Below are 17,950 nucleotides of genomic sequence, written 5' to 3'. Positions count from 1 at the left end.
CACCTGGTTTATAGTAACTGCTCAATAGGTCATAACTATTAGTTTCTATAGGGTCACTTTCAACACTAGAATTACCTACCGGTATGTTCATGCAGTCCATCTATTTAACTAGAGGCACAGTATGTTTTATCCTTGGACCAAACCCTATTAAAACTCTTTGTGTATCGACTGTATTACCTTCCCTCCCCATGAACATGTCAGGGAGAACTGTTTTCCCTAAATTGAAATGAGACATTATGCTGTTGTCTTTTCTCAGGACACACTACCATGCATGACTTTTCTGTTTGTTCTTGAGGGTATTGTTTATGACTTCCACAAGTGTGCCCAAAGCAAAGACTCATGACAGAATGCCTTAGGAGTTAACTGTTAAGCAGAAGCTGTGATCCTCCTGAAAACCTTCTGTGCCTTGTTTTTGATCTTTATATATAATGAAAACAATTTAATTGTCTCTGTTTACATTATTATATTGTCATTCCTAAAGCTCAGAACTAAGGTCATAGCTCTGCTGTAGCGACTAAGTAGAAATTTGTAGCATGTTTAAGCATAAAAGTTCTCCCTAACACTTTCCTCTAGCCAATTTACATCTCTTATGCTAATTTAGATTTTCCCTGTCTTATAGCCTTCATTTTTTATCTTGCAAATTTGTTGCATGTATTTACTGTTAGCACCTGAAGTTTTCATGGGATAAGCTGGGATATAAACACATATATAGATACATAAGTAATAAACATATACCGCATATAGATAGATGCATAACCATGAATATATGTGTGAATTTAATTTATAGACCAAATGGAGAAAATGGCTGAATCTGAGACCTTCATGCCAGTATCAAACTCTCTACTGGAAAACACTAACCAAAGAGCTATTACATAAAACAATTGTATGATTCAAGGAAATAGTAAAAAAGTACTTTTCTTAATTCAGTGATATACTGACATAGTTTTTAGAGCAAGGTTAAAAATTTGCAGGATTTATGGATTTTCTGCTTCTACAGATATTGCATCCAGAGTCATAGAAGATTATGTCACCCTTTGTATTGAAGACTTACTTAGGGCTCTGTGTTTAGTTAAAAGGTCATTTTAAAAAGAAATGGCTTATTTTGAGAATGGTATCTTGTTTGTGTAAATTGACCTGCTGGGTAAAGGAAGGAAAGCTTGTGTGCTTTGCTAGAATCTGCATTATCCTGGTAACTTCTCTACACGCATTCTTGGAGGACCATGCAGCCTGCTGGCTTCTCTTAATCCAAGTCTCAGATACTCTCCTCTGAAACATCGTGGTGTGATTTTGTAGGCCCAGCTGTTTAGAATGGTTTACTGGAAATGTTTGTAAAACAATTAAAAGTTTCTTCATGTCTCCTAACTTCCTATCTTCTTAACATTAAGCCACCCTTTGTAATTTCCTTGTTTTTCTCACATTGACTGGATCTGAAGGGAACATTTATTTATGCCATAGCAAACACAGCTTAACTGGTATTTTGGCTGACAGAACAGCTTTGTTTCTGTGCTTGTATAACCTCCTCTTCTGACAGCAGAACTTGGGGAGTTAGCCTCCTTAGCAAACTGCCTATGCAGTGCCAGTGGAAAGCACAGAGATCCTGTTATTGCAAGAACACAGAATTGGCTGAGGGTTACTTCATTTTTCATTTATTGACTTAAGGAAAAATAACCCAATGTTTAAACCCAAATATTACTTCAGAGATCAATAAAGATCATTCTGTAGTCAGCTTTCAAAATAAAGGGCAATTCTTTTATCTGGTGGTGGTAGCTGTAGGGCACTATAAATTTTCTTGCAGGATCTTCACTGGGTCCACAAAGACTAAGAAGGGTAATGATGCATTTCAGTCTTGAGGGAGGCTAGATAAACATGGTTTAAGATTAAATTGTTTCCTAGAAAAACAGGAATTATTAGATCACTGCTTCAACCATTTTTACAAATACATGTATGCAATAAATGAAAGCATCAGGCATTAGGCATTCTTCTCCAATTGGAAACAGTGTGGTTTCCAATTTCTGTTGAAAAGCATCTTGATTTTAAAAGAAACAAAAAATGAGAACCATAACAACCAAATGAAAACTGTGAAGGCTCCTCTCCAATAACATAATGCTGTTTCAGATACTTTTGAAATTTTGTTTGTTTATTTATTTATTTATTTATTTATTTATTTATTTATTTTTACTTTGGGGATATTTATGGGAAACAGTATTCTGTTTTGAAAGTCCATTGTTCAGTTACTATTCATCTTGTGTATAACTCCCCTGTGGCACTGCTCAAACTCCTGTCCCAAGAACAAAAGAAAAGATATAATGCCCTTTTAAAAATGACAGTCTCCCTAATTGCCTATTATGCCCTTAACAAGACACATCATTCTGTCTATATTTTGAGCAGAAGGTTATTGAAACAGTCAGTGGTCTTTGTAGCCCCCAATGAGTTCCAGTCTTCCGTGGCATTTGAAGCCACTTAGAACAACTTGGTAACAGTCCTCTTTGTAAGTGCTACGTCCTGCTGAAATGTAAGGGAAAGAAGGAGAGGTAGCCTCTGGGTCCTTCTAGAGAGTGTAGGAGTCCACCTTACAGCCAGAGAGCAGAGCTGTGTGTTCATTTAGTCCCTCTGTTTTCCCATAACCTCACTGCAAGCTTGTTATCACATTTGTCATGTGATTGATGAGTGCCTGTCTTTATACCAGAGGCACTTAATAGGTTTCTATAGGAAGACAAATGATCTGGGAGATAGATTATATTAATTTAGGAGTCTGCAATGGGCCTTGTCCAGACTATCCCTGTGCAGTCTTGAGCCTCACATTTTCCAAAGACAGGGAAACTAATCCTAACCAGATGCTTACAAGGAAGGGAATGTCAAATGTATAAAGTAATGTGAACTCCTCATTAATAAAAATCATCTATCAATATATATTACTCATTATAAAAAGAATTACCCTGTCCACAATTTGCTTTCATTTTGCTTTTGATTAATTGTATTATGTATTGTCAACCAGGACTCCACAGGAAATACAATTAGCATTATCAATGTTAATGATGACTGAGGATTGACAGGAAGCCAAACATCTATGCAGAATTCAGGGGGAAAAAAAAACACCTCATCAACTCTAATAGTCTTGTGATTTAATTTAAAGAAAGTAACAATTGCTCAATTTCACTGAAGTTTTTAACTTCATAGAGATAATTTATAAAGAAACAAAAATGAGAAGTAAATAATAAAGGAGTAAAAAATTTCTCATGTATACATGAGGAAAAGTCAAAGAAATAAAATTTTTGGCAGGTAAAGTGGAGAATTGAGACCGATCTGGTAACAATGTTTGCAGGCTTATAATGATTCCATGCTTGATGTAAAGTTAAATTCTAGGCTAGTTTTCTCTTGGTTACTCTCATTTCATGATTACTCCTTTGAATGGGCCCAAAGCACTCCTTCTACTTATCCATTTACATGCTCATTTCATATGTTTTTATTATCTTCTGTACATAAAGAACTCTGCTAAGTGTGTGGGTGATAGAAAAATACGTATGACATAGTTACCTGTTCTCAACGAATATATGTCTCAGTAGGAAAGATAAGACACAGACATAAATCACTTCTATTTGAGGAAGCATGATAAAAACTAATACAAGAGAGCAGGGAAAACAGAAAGATCCATTTCCAGCTAGTGTGATTAGGAAAGCCTTTTGAAGAGGGTTTTTTTCATTCATCTCATGCTATTTCCTATCAGTATGTAAAAACTCATTACTTCTTATACGGATAAATTGAGTAATGCCGAAATTAAGATAAATAGGTATAACAACAGCAACTCTCAGATTATCTCTACTTTTTCCAAACAGCAAAAGCATTCTGTCCTCTTGGCTGGTCTCTATTTTGTGAAGTTATCCTTCAGATCCCCTAGATATAGCCTCGTAAACAAGTGTCACTTCTGGCACACTGGGTTAAGTTTGCTAGCCATTGAGACCTGGTTGTTTTAATGACTTCTTGCTTCCTGCTGAATCTTGTTTGGGAATTAGTATAAAAGGTTAATGTTACTGAACATCTGCATTTATTAGTATTCAGAGTTGTGTTGCTAAATACCAAGTCAGATTTTGCCCTGAGACGGTGTGAGAGGCAAAGGAGATTATTTAGCCACTAAGCACCTGGGTGAGGGTAGGACTTGATAAAACGAAGACTCCCAAAGGATGGTGGCTCAGATTACATAACATGTATCTAGTGATTATAATTTTTTTCTCTTAAAAAAAAATCTTTCTTACTCCTTTTTACAGGAAGAAATGGCAAGATAAATAATCCAGTACAGTAATCTTTCCAGAATAAGAATAACATGTTTTCTTTGGACCTTGTTCATGTCCTCACTGAACACTCATGCCAATAAACTGAGAAACAAAGACTCTTCTAATGTATATATACACATGCACACACACACACACACACACACACACACAATGTGCCCAGAAATAAGCCCACACAAATATAGTCAAACCACACATATACTAATCTTTGACAAGGGTGCCAACAGGGAATGGAGAAAGGATAGTTTCTTCAATAAATGGTGCTGGAATAACTGGGTATCCACATCCAAAAGAATGAAATTGAACCCTTATTTTGCACCATTCACAAAAGTTAGCTCAAAATGGATTAAACCTCATGTGTAAGGTGTGAAACAGTAAAACCCTTAGAAGAAACCATAAGGAAAAAGCTTCTTGACATTGGTCTTGGCAATGATATTTTGGATATAACACCAAAAGCACAGGCAGCAAAAGCAAAAAGTAAACAAGTAGGGCTACATCAAATGAAAAGGCATCTGCATAGCAACGGAAACAACCAACTAAATGAAAAGGCAACCTGTGGAATGGGAGACAATATTTGCATATTTGCATGTATCTGATAAGAGGCTAACATCTAAAACTTATAAGGAGCTCAAACAGCTCAACAGCAAAAAAACAAAAACACAAAGAAAAAATGGCCTAAGTACCTGAAGAGATATTTTTCCAAAGAAGATAAACATATGGCCAATAGATATACAAAAAGGTACTCAACATCACTAGTCATCAAGGAAATGCAAATCTAAATCACAATGAGATATCACCTCAAATCTGTTAAGATGGCTATTAATAGAGGTAACAAATGTTGATGAGGATGTGGAGAAAATGGACACGTTACATTCTGTTGGCAGGAATGTAAATTGGTGTAGCCACTGTGGAAAACAGTATGGAAATGCCTCAAAAAATTAAAAGTAGGGCTACCATATTATCCAGAAATCCCACTTCTGGTTGTATATCGGGAACAAATGAAATCACTATCTTGTGGGGATATTTATGCTTCCATGTTCATTGTAGGGTTATTTACAATAGCCAAGACATGGATGTCTATCGGATGAATGGATAAAGAAAATGTAGTATGTGTATACAATGGAATATAATCCAGCCATAAGAAAGAAGGAAATCCTGCCATTTGTGACAACATGGATGAAACTGGAGGGCATTATACTATGTGAAATAAGCCAGACAGAAAAAGATGATACTGCATGATCTCACTTATATGTAGAATCTAAAAAAGTCGAAATCATAGAACCAGGATTGGGGGTCATAGAAATGGGGAGAAATGAATCAAAGAGTTCAAACTTATAAACTTAGTTACAAGATAAATAATGAATGCTCTAATGTGCAACCTGATAACTGTAGTTAATAATACTATATTGTTAACTTGAAATTTGTTGAGAGTAGCTCTTAGGTGTTCCCCACCCCCCAACCACACACACACAGGGTAACCGTGTGAGGTGATGAATATGTTAATTAACTTTATTGTGGTAATCGTTTCACAATGTATATGCCCATTAAGTCATCATATGGTACACTTTTTTAAAAAGCATTGTATAACATAATACATACAATTCTTATTTTCCAATCATACCTCAATAATGCTGAAAAAAATGTTTACTATATGATCTGAAAAATGCTGTAAAAATGCCAGAAAGAGAAAATCATGAAACAAGACCAATTACTGTAACTATTCAAGCAAGATATTTTTCCCATGAAAGAGTCATTACTCTTCTTTCTAAAGTTGCTCTTCCTTCTCTTTGAAGAAAATGAGAAACTTCTGATATCTTGGAGATAAAGAGCCACTATGTATTGTGTGCCTACTTTAAGCTAAACATTTTATATATTTCACTTAATCTTTACATCTACTATGCAATATTATCCTCGTTTTACTGGGAGGAAATAGAGGCTCAGGGAACGAGTTTCTTGATCCAGGGTATCTGACTAGTAAGTGCTAGAGTCAGGATTCACACCCAGGATGGTCTCGTGTAACGTTTGTACATGTTCCTGTAGGCCATATGCCACAGAAACCCTTCAGGGTAATGCCTACCTGTAAATACTTGGGAGTAAGATGTGATCATAGAAGAGCACAAATTAAAGAATCAAAAAAAAATCATCCAGTCTACAAAAAGTGGAAATAAAACCATGAGAATTGCTTGCTAGCATACAATTATATTTTGATGCTTATTAATATATCATACAGCATTTTTCTAAATGCTGTTGAAAATGTTGAAGTTCAGCATTTAGGGTTATGCATGTATTCTGTGGCCTGATGCATGTATTCTGGAGCCCTTCCGGGACCAGCCAAAAAGCTCAGATGTTTATGAAGGCTCTGAGGAGTCTCACGAAGCTAGCATTCATGAGAAGTCTGCTTCAGCTGTCCTTGCCACGCTGACCTGTTCTCACTGGCTTTCCACTTTCCTGCCTCCTGTTCCATTTTCTCTGTGATACATGCTTGACTTTCAACAAATAACTTAACCTTTTCCATTTGTTTCTAAATTGTAAAAGAGAGTGAAACTCATCTTTAAAATTTCTGTTGACTCTAACATTGGGTAAACTATAACTTAAAGTCCTTTTTTATTTTTTGTGAGACAGACATGTATGTATTAATTTTGGTTGAATAACCAGTTACTTTGAAAATTATTAGTGAAGTTCCAGCGATCACAGAACAAATATGAGGATTCTCAAATTGGTTATTTGTCTAATATAAAAAGGTGGTTATTCAAGAATTTAAACTGTTTAGGGGTGCCTGGGTGGCTCAGTCAGTTAAGCATCCGACTTCAGCTCAGATCATGATCTCAGGGTTCATGGGTTGAAGTCCCACTTCCGGCTCTGTGCTGCCAGCTTAGAGCCTGGAGTCTGCTTCAGATTCTGTGTCTCCTCTCTCTGCACCCCACCCCCCACCCGACACTCTGTCTTTCTCAAAAATAAACAAAAAAATAAAAATATAAATAAAAAAAGAATTTAAACTGTTTAAAAGCTAACTTGCAATAACTATTAAATATTGTGTTAAATTTAACTCACTTTTGGCAGCTCTTTGTGCCTGAGTCCTGTCCCCATTCTTTAAGAAAATCACTATTTTTCACTAAAGACTTGTCAAGAATTTGTTTTTGGCCAGCTCCAGACCCCCACCACTCCAAAACCACATCATGGAGAGAGGGAGAGACAGTGTGAGCAGGCAAGAGGGACAGAGAGAGAGAATCCCAAGTAAGTTCCATACTCAGCACAGAGCCTGACAAGGGGCTCTATCTCACAACCTTGGGATCATGACCAGAGCCAAAATCAAGAGTGAGATGTTCAACTGACTGAGCCACCCAGGTGCCCCAAGTGAGGACAAGTTTTTTGACCAGTCGGATCAAAGTTTGGAAACAGGAGTTTCAAACTCCCATATACCTTTTTATGATACAATTTTTATTTGACACTGCAAAGCTATTCTGAATTAGTCTCTCTGTCCTCTGTTTGGGATTCTTTGTAATTATTTTTCTCATCTGTGAAAGCTGTAATGTTTTTATCTGCAATAAATTTATATTAAGATTAGTTGATGGATATAAAATTTTAAAAAATTTTAACTCAGTTTTGTTAAGTCCATAGATATTTAACTGAAAACAAGTATACTTTTTCAGGATTAAAGACGGCATGTTCTAAATTGCAATATTATTTCATCTAGATATAAAACTGGGGCAGTTAAGAAAAATCCTATGAGAAAACTTTCATGTAAGGTGTGTGTTTTTCTTTTCTTTTCTTTTCTTTCTTTCTTTCTTTCTTTCTTTCTTTCTTTCTTTCTTTCTTTCTTTCTTTCTTGTTGTTGTTTTTGTTGTTGTGTTTGTGTTGTCCCCCTCGGTGGAAACAAAATATTAATAACATCTTATACCTGCATGGTCTTTATGGATTGCAAAACATTTCCATATGCAGTGGAATTACATCTTATGTGGGGTTGTGTTCTGAAGTCATTTTTATGAGGTGAAAATCACATATGGATAAAATTACCCATGAGAGTCTCTCAGCCCATAAAGAATGGTATGCTTGGTTTTATATATTTAAAATATACATATGTAGGTAATTTTTAGTATAAAATATACAATACACAATAGTATGCAAAATTCATTTCTGAAAGTATTCATTACATAAAAGAGGGCACATAGTAATATATTTTAATTTTGTGGGAGAATGCACATTATTTGCATAACAAACACAACCATGGTGCTGCTCTACTGTATGGATTTCACAACATCCTTTGTGAGCTACAGATTATTGTATCCCTTTGGAGAGGAAAGTGAGACTTGGACTAATTTTAAAACTTGTCTAGAGGTGCCTGGGTGGCTCATTCAGTTGAGCATCTGACTCTTGACTTAGGCCCTGGTTTGTGGGATTGAGCTCTGCATAAGGCTCTGCACTGACAGTGGGGAGCCTACTTGGGATTCTCTCTCTCCCTCTCTCTGTCTCTCTGTTTCTCCCCACTCACGTGCGCGCTCTCTCTCTCTCTCTCTCTCTCTAAATAAATGGCTAAAAGATATATTTAAAAAAGAACTTGTCTAAAGCCTCAAAGCTAGTAAGTGACAAAGCTACAATTCAAATCTTTAAAACTCAGAGTCCATTTGTCTTTCTATTGCCTCATAATTGGCTCTGTGTTTATTTTACTTTCCTGTTGAAGTATATAAACTTTTTTCAACTTCACAGAATTTTGCAATTTTTTTTCACTACGTTTAATTTTCCCAGACAAAATTCTCTTCTTAAAATCAACCATTTTGCTGATAATTCCAAATTAGAAAAGGTCAGGGGTTGGGAGCAAAATGGTATTATGTTTGATATGAAAAATCAGTTCATTAGATTTACTCGGACTCACTCACACATTAGTATTCCAAATTTGCTATTAGGCTACCTTAAATATGTTAGACTTTGTTATGAAGAAGTTTTATTAGTTCTGTCTCCACTTCTGAAGAGAGAGAAGGTAAATTAGATATTTACCTGCAAATAAGGAGGTCATTATTTCCCCTCATTGGCTCTGGCCCAAAATGAATTTTAAAATTTCCAAGAGAATCTGGATCAGTTTAATATTAGCAATAGTGATTAACATGTTTGCTTTTTTTTTTTTAATTTTTGAAAGAAAGAGAGAGCGAGTCAAAGCGGGGGAGGGAAGGTTGCAGAGAGAGAGAGAGAAAGAAAAAGAGAGAGAGAATCCTAAGCAGGCTCTACCCTCAGCATGGAGCCAATCCCATGACTCTGGGATCATGACCTGAGCTGAAATCAAGAACTGGACGCTCAACCAACTAAGCCACCCAGGCACCCCAACATCTTGATTCCTGTCTGTTGATACGTGAAGTCTCATTTCAAGGGAAATTTTGTGTTTAAGCTTTATACTGGATCTTCTACAATGCTGTTTGTTTTTCTGGTCACTTGCTTGCTTCTATGGCTATTTCTTTTGGAAATAACAGCCGTTTGTATGCTTTGGGAATGCACATTGTGCTTAAAGAAGTGGTTCATGAGGACAACCAATTTTAGTCTGCCCAAAGACCAAGACACAGGGTTACAAACCTTGACTTTAATTCTTATCCAATTAATAGTCTGGATAAACAACTAGGTATAGTTATTACACCCTAACCTCCTTAGCTATATCTTCTATGTAGGAAATAACATAATAGCAGATTTGAACATGTAGAATAAATAACTGATGCAGCTGTGAACATATTAATGTGGAAATTATAAGTATATAAGTATATCCATTAATTAGCTATATGTTGGAAATAGAGAAATTGTGTTTATGATTTTTCCTGTTCTAAAAGCTTGCATATTTTCCAAAGCAGATAGAACACCTGCTAGAAGTAAGCCTTACCATCCTCTCAGTTTCTCTTTTTAAATGTTCTATTTCTACACACTCAACCACCTATACAGTGTTAGACTTTATATTTGTCTCAAACTCATTATTTTTTAGAAGAGAAGCTGAGGCCTCTCAGTGGCTTCCTCGGTAACACTCAGAACTGGAACTAGAATGAAATATTTATGAATTCACCGATTCCTGAAGTGGTATTAACAACCTACTGCATGCAGGGATTTGTGCTCTTTACACCGCACTGTTCCTACAACAATCAGGTAGGAAGATAGTTTTACTGAAAATATGAAATAATAAGAAAATGGCAGAATTGAGTGTAGCGTATGAAAGACTTCAGGTCTTGGTCAATGTGAGTGATTTGGGAGATTCCCAGGAAGAGAATTTACAGGACCTTCCAAGCTGCCACACTGAAATGAAGCAAAGATAGATGGCAAGCAAGGACATCTGGGCCTAGTAAACCTTTATTTTCTCACCATGTATTTTCTTTGGAAGGAAAGATACATTTTTCCCAAAAAGTGTGCAAAGAGAGAAAAGTATGCAATGAGGCACAACAATTATGGGTTGTGTCCTCTTAGGGCTGGTGTCATAGACATGTGGCCTGTGCAGTTGCAGAGGACCAGCATATGGTGGGGTCCCTGCATGCAGTTTAATAGCTCTTCAGACACCGTCTTGGAAATCTTCAGAATTTCTCATCAGGAGATCCCAGATTTTCACTTTTCACTGGGCCAGGTAAATGATGCAGTCTTCTGTGGTCCCACTTTCCTTTGCAGGGTCTGTTTTGCCTCCATCCTTTACAACTTTGCTTCTTCACCCTCTCCCCATCTCTTTCCACATAGACTCCACCTGTTAAGGATGCATCCTTAGGGGTGCCTGGGTGGCTCAGTTGGTTAAGCGTCTGACTTTGGCTCAGGTCATGATCTCACAGTTTGTGAGTTCAAGCCCCGCATCAGGCTCTGTGCTGACAGCTCAGAGCCTGGAGCCTGCTTCAGATTCTGTGTCTCCCTCTCTCTCTGCCCCTCCCCTGCTCATGCTCTGTCTCTCTCTGTCTCAAAAATAAATAAAACATTAAAAAAATTTTTTTAAATGCATCCTTAATGTAGATTTGGTTTGCATAACAAATTTTCCCTCTGAAAATCAACTTCCGGTTGAATTTGGAGCAACAGAGCACAACTTGCTTTTATATAATTTGCTTTTTCTGTTTAATAATATTTTGAGGACCTTTTTTTTTTTAACATTTACTCATTTTTGAGAGACAGAGACACAGTGTGAGTGGAGGAGGGGCAGAGAGACAGAGAGAGACACATACAGAATCTGAAGCAGGCTCCAGGCTCTGAACTGTCAGCACAGACCCCGATGCGGGGCTCGACCCCACGAACCATGAGACCATGTGCTGAGCTGAAGTCGGATGCTCAACCGACTGAGCCACCCAGGCTCCCTGAGGATGTTTTTATATCGGTAAGTATGCATGCCCTGTTCTTTTTTATACCAGTAAAATCTGTATGTAGCCCAGATGATAGCCCTCTCATTGGGAGTTCCCTGACAACTAGAGATATGGTTCAACTTGGTCCAAATACCAATTCCACAGTCCTGTCAGAGAAATCCCATGGTTTTTGCTAGTTCCTGCACTTAACTCTTTAGGATTCTCATCTGCATATTATATCTTCGTGCTGTATTAGTCCAGGATGGAGGGGCTGGCTTCTTCATCAGTTCCACAAGATGACCAGCAATGTACATTTTGTGATTTGTGTGTGCATTTTACTGAAGATTTGAGGAGACTGGGATTGAGGGCAGAAGTTCATGACAGGGTATGGCAGTTGTCTGCAACCCAGCTGATGCCATTCTCTCTCTCATCTCTCTTTCTCCAAAGTAACAAGCAAAACTTTACTCTTGTTTTACATAAAACTTTCATCAGTATCAAGACCCTGTTAAGGTCTTACATTTTACCTGAAGCACTTTCTCAGTTAAACATAGTTCCCATCCTGAGTGTTATGCTAAGTGAAATAAGCCATACAGAGAAAGACAGATACCATATGTTTTCACTCTTATGTGGATCCTGAGAAACTTAACAGAAGACCATGGGGGAGGGGAAGGAGAAAAAAAAAAAAAGGTTAGAGAGGGAGGGAGCCAAAACATAAGAGACTCTTAAATACTGAGAACAAACTGAGGGTTGATGGGGGGTAGGAGGGGAGGGTGGGTGATGGGTATTGAGGAGGGCACCTTTTGGGATGAGCACTGGGTGTTGTATGGAAACCAATTTGACAATAAACTTCATATATTGAAAAATAAATAAATAAAATATATGAATAAAAATAAACATAGTTCCCATCCTAAAACAAACACTGGTTAAAAACTTCTTACAATCGTTTAGCAGTGTTTTTCCCAGAAAGGTACAATTGCAGAGACTTTTTCCTGATGATTTACATTTTATGGTTTTTGGAATTTTTATACAAAAGATAAAGTGGCATCACAATGACCTATATTTTTCAAACTGGTCATGAATATGTATTCCAGATATTACTATCTTATTCTGAGGTCCTTTGTTTTCTTTTGATTTTTCTCTCTTCTAAAAATATTTGTTTATTGTTGAAGAATCTCTTTTTTTTTCTGGGTCACAGAGAAACATTAATATTTTTTAAATTTATTTTTGTTTTTATTATTGAAGTGTAGTTGGCATACAATGTTATATTAATTTTAGGTATAAAATGTAGTGATTTGACAATTTTATACATTATTTAATGCTCACCACAATAAGTATAGTTACCATCTGTTATCATACAACATTATTACAATATTATTGGTTCTATTCCTTATGCTGTACTTTTCCTCTCTGTGACTTTTTTATTTTATAAACTTATTTATTTTCTCAAGAAAAGTGTGAATGAATTTCTGCATTTTTCCATATTAGAAACTTGGTGAGAAAATATATTAAAGTTCAAAACAATATTAGAAAACCCTTAGCCCATCAGTTCCCATCATAACATGGATATTCATTAAATATATTTCATAAATACTATATTTTGAAGAGATGCTTTCATGAACTGACACTGTATTTTCTATTTACTAATCACCTTTGTGCTGATTTATTTACACCCCCTTGATATATACTACCTAATTAAAAATATGCATTTGGTAATGTATGGGTTTGATCCCATTATGCAAATAACTTCCCTAGTGTAGTTGTTTAGGAAGTCTGACCAGCTGATGAGAGTCAGGAAAAATGATTTACATACTGTTCTACATTACCCAGTATTTCATGCATGGCCAGTCATTTCCTTATCTTAATTGGAAACTAGCCAATTAGCCTACGTATAATTAGTTTGCATATCAAGCAGATGAACTATTGAATGAAAAGAGTATATAATGTAGAACTAATTAAAGGTCAATCTGCTGGAGTAAACAAGTTCATAACCAGCCCCCCACAACTCCAAATTAAAAAGGAGAAATAAGGTATTTTTTAAAATATAGTTTTAAAATGCAGTAACCTTATACCATATCTAAAAATTAAAATAGACCATAGGCCTAAAATTACAAAACTTAAAAAGAGAGAGAGAGAGAAAATCAAAGATTTCATAGATACAACACCAAAAGCACAATCCACAAAAGAAAAAGTTGAAAAATTGGACTTGGTCAAAATTTCAAATTCCAGTCTTTAAAAGACATTAAGAGAATTAAAAGATAAGCCATCGAGTGGGAGAAAATATTTGCAAATTATGTAGTTGATAATGGACTATCATCTAGAATATATAAAGAACTCTAAAATCCCAAAATTAAGAAAACAACCTAATTTTTTTTATTAAAAAAATTTTTTTTAACATTTATTTATTTTTGAGACAGAGAGAGAGCATGAACGGGGGAGGGGCAGAGAGAGAGGGAGACACAGAATCGGAAGCAGGCTCCAGGCTCTGACCCATCAGCCCAGAGCCCGATGCAGGGCTCGAACTCACGGACCAGGAGATTGTGACCTGAGCTGAAGTCGGACGCTTAACCGACTGAGCCACCCAGGCGCCCCAAAACAACCTAATTTTTAAATAATGGGCAAAAGATTCAAACCCTTTACCAAAACCCAAAAAGTATATAGAATGCAAACAAGCATATGAAAAAATGCTCAATATCACTAGTAACAACAAATTACCTCTACACACCTATAATGATGCCTAAAATTAAAATGCATCACACATCTGTGGCCCAAGCAAACCCCTTCAAGATTATTATAAATAGTGTACTACAAGAAAGCTAAACATCTAGAATTTTTCTACTCATAGGAGACAAAAGAAAAATCTTGAACCCAGAGTCCTTCACCTGAGATCTAAATCCTCCTACAGGATAATTGACTGGTTTTTGAGGGACCTATAAACTTCTTAAAGTCATCAATAAAATGGTTACGTGAGTATCTGTATAAATATTTCTTGGGGAAAGGAAACAAGGATGTTGTTAAGTTTTCAATGAAGTCATTTAACAAAAACAGCACTAAGGACAAAAAAGATTAAGAACCTATCCTAACCAATAGCCTAATTAAGCCAACTATGAAACAAGTAGATCAGGAGAGATGTCAATAAAAATAAGGTCCTTTGCAATTGAGAAACTTTTGATAATTGAATTGATAAGTGAACATTATAAAGCACACAAGGAAATCTCTTCCATGTGAGATAATCAAAACATTCATACATAAGAAGAATTCACAAATCATAAAATATAAATAAGAGAGCATTCTGCATTTAAAATAAGTATGTTCATTGGGGTGCTGGGGTGGCTCAGTCAGTTAAGCATCCAACTTCAGCTCAGGTCATGATCTCACAGCTCATGAGTTTGAACCCTGCATTGGGTCTGTGCTGACAGCTCAGAGACTAGAGCCTGCTTTGGATTCTGTGTCTCCTTCTCTCTGTGCCTCTCCCTGCTTGTGCTGTGTCTCTCTCACTCTCTCTCTCTCTCTCAAAAATAAATAAAACATTTTTAAAAAATTAAAATAAGTATTTTCAAATTTCTCAAAAATATAGAAGTGAAGAGCATCCTCGAAACAAGAACATAAAGTTATCAAACAAGAGTAGGAATATATGAAAACAGACCAACAGTAAATAATAGAAATGAAAACATGGTTACTGGAAGTAAAAAGGATTTTAATACATGAAACAAAGAGTAAACTAGATGTAGAAAAATAAAAGTGGTCAGTAGAAAGAGAACAGAAGGAAACACCTGGAATAAGAGGGGAAGGAGATGAAAAATGTGAAAAAGACACCCCTACCCCCACATAAAGCAGTTTAACCACTTTGTAATTTATTACTGAAATTCCAAAGCTTACCTGCTATGTGTAGAGCATTGGACTAAATAATTGAGTAGGAGGAAGAAAGGAAAATAATAAAAAGAAATACAACTGTGGCCCTCTGCAGCATGACTTGATTATCACTAACTTCTAAGAAGGAGCAATCATTCTTTGTCTTGGATTTATTACCCATAAAAGAGAGCTATGACTGACAAGAGTCTAGAACTGTCTATCTTTGAGACCCTCCTAACTTTGATATTACATGCTCTATCCCTAGAATTGGTTGGTTGGAGTGAAAAATGCAAAATAAATACTTCATTGAATAGAAGGGGCACCATTCCAGGTATGAAAGAATATAATTTTTTTTTATAAACCCAGGGTGATTTTAGCAGTTAAAAAATGAAAACAAAAAACATTATGATAACTTCCTCTGGTTTATTTTGAAATCCACCAAGAAATTGAACATTTCTTCATGTGCAGGCAATAGGAGATAAAGCATTAAGCTGATTGTTGGTTGCCATTCAAAATGCATTTTAGACTCTGTGGGATGACAAAGGAGACTGGTATCCAGGAAGGATTGTTATGTATTTACAAGTACATGGTCAAATACCTGAAGCCTTTGAAACTAGAAGTGTTTTAGAATGCAGAGTTTGTCATTAGTAAGAAGGTAAAATGGGCATATAGCAGACACCTTCTTCCAGATCTGGTGTAGCACCCTCAGATTAAACACATTCATTTTTCTGCTAAGAAATGTGTAAGTAATTCACACTGAGTGGGATAAATAAAGACTCTAAACAGCTTTGTGTCTATTCAGATCTGATTTTGCTGCCAAGAGAGCTCAGATTGGATATTGCCACCAAACGAGTTCAAAAAACTTTTGGTTTTCAAAATTGTCGATAAAGAATTGTGAACCTATATTACCTTTAGGGAACTGGAGTTGGGGGTGAAGAGAGTTCACACATTTTTCAGTTTGAGCAAAATTAGTCACTGACCTTCCTGACATAGAATATCAATTCCCTTCTTATCCTAAAATAGTCCCTCAGTGTATTCTAGGTAGGCTTTAGTGAAAGAAAGTCAACCAATAGTTTAATGATGCTATTTTTTGTCTACTTTATTATTACTGTTATTGTCTAGCCATGAATCATATTAGTTCTCTTCTTACTGTTTTCTAATGAATAAAATAAAACAAAATGTGTGCTGTTTTGTTTTTTTGTTCGTGGCTCTTAGTTTGTAATGTAGTGCGAGTACCCCAGCCAGACTGTCCCCAACCCAGTCCTACCTGCAGTGGGAGGATCTCCCATAGCCCAAGCTTTTCTCTCCAAGAAGAGCATAAAGTCAAGTGAGCCCTTCTCACTGGGTAAGTTTTGAGTAATCTTTGTGGCACTCTCTTAAGACCTAAATAGACTTTAACCACCTTGCATTGTGCAATCCTTAAATTCTAAAACCCTTGTAGCGGAGAATGTGCATCTCTTCCAGCCAGGCAGTGTGCTAAAAGGGAAAGACCACTAGGTACTTGACAGTTTGTGACAAATCACATTGAGTTACACATGATAACACAAGCTTATTTTTATTGTGAACTTTTTTCATTGTATTATCTTTATATATACTTTTGCCTCGCTGGTTGAAGGTCTTAGAGTAAGAGGATTATGAACTCAGCTTGGAACGACTCTTCCCTAAAATGAATTGTTAATGTTTTAAATACCAGATACAGTTAAAAGGGTTTTCCTCACATTTAAATTTTTCTTGATAAAACATGTATAAGTTTACTTAGTGTCTTTTTAGTATTAACTCTTATAGGAAATGACACATAAAAGAACAAAACATTGTTATGTCCCTCAGGGGAAGTTCAATCTAGAGGGCAAAGGGCACATAATAATACATTATAATATTTCTACTTACAGGCTAGAATGGTAGGCTAGGAGGATGGAATTTGTCCCTAAAGTATAGAAAGGAAGGAAGGGCATTAGGGGAAGTAGGAAGAGCATAGGCAAAACACAGAGGCATGACAGTACAGTAGGACATCAGGTGTGGCTGCAACATGGAGGCTGGAAGGCTGCAGATAACACTTGAAGCCGAAGATGAAGAATAAATGAATCAACTAAACAGGTACACTGTGTAACCCTAAGCAGTCCAGAGCAGTGCTGTTAGAAACTAGCAATTTCACTGTGTCTGTCTTTCATATTTGTAAATGAGCTAAAAACTAAGATGCTTTGGGTTGAGGGGTGCCTAGGTGGTTCAATCAGTTAAGCTTCTGACTCTTGATTTCAGCTCAGGTCATGATCTCACTGTTTGTGGGAGTTTGAGACCCCCACATTGGGCTCTGTGTTGACAGCATGGAGCCTGCTTAGGATTCTCCTTCTCCCTCTCTCTCTCTGCCCCTCCCCTGCTAGTTCTCTCTCTCTCTCTCTCTGTCCCTCTCTCTCTCCAAATAAATAAATAAACATTAAAAAAATAAAAAGATGCTTTGGGTGGAGCCAAGCGTCTCTAGTGATCTTCATAAACAAAGAAGCACATGGTTAATCAAGTCTGGGAAGTAAGAAGCATGTGCAGCCT

General features: G+C 36.4%; 1 long non-coding RNA gene across 2 annotated transcripts in view; it reads left to right on the top strand.

Annotated features, from left to right (window-relative positions):
* LOC123383993 overlaps window positions 1-17,700 on the top strand; it is a 62,065-nt gene extending 44,365 nt beyond the window's left edge. Inside the window, exons 2-4 of one of the 2 annotated variants that reach the window (XR_006594465.1) lie at window positions 10,243-10,400; window positions 15,675-15,740; window positions 16,625-17,700. This is a non-coding gene — a long non-coding RNA (uncharacterized LOC123383993). Of the gene's footprint in view, window positions 1-10,242; window positions 10,401-15,674 lie in introns of both variants that reach the window. The other variant, XR_006594464.1, reaches the window with a different exon arrangement.
* The last annotated feature ends 250 nt before the right edge of the window (window positions 17,701-17,950 follow it).

Source organism: Felis catus, chromosome A2, assembly GCF_018350175.1.
Source record: "Felis catus isolate Fca126 chromosome A2, F.catus_Fca126_mat1.0, whole genome shotgun sequence".
NCBI lineage: Eukaryota > Metazoa > Chordata > Mammalia > Carnivora > Felidae > Felis > Felis catus.
Note: the sequence above shows the minus strand (reverse complement) of the source record. Positions and strands in the feature narration are given on the sequence as shown.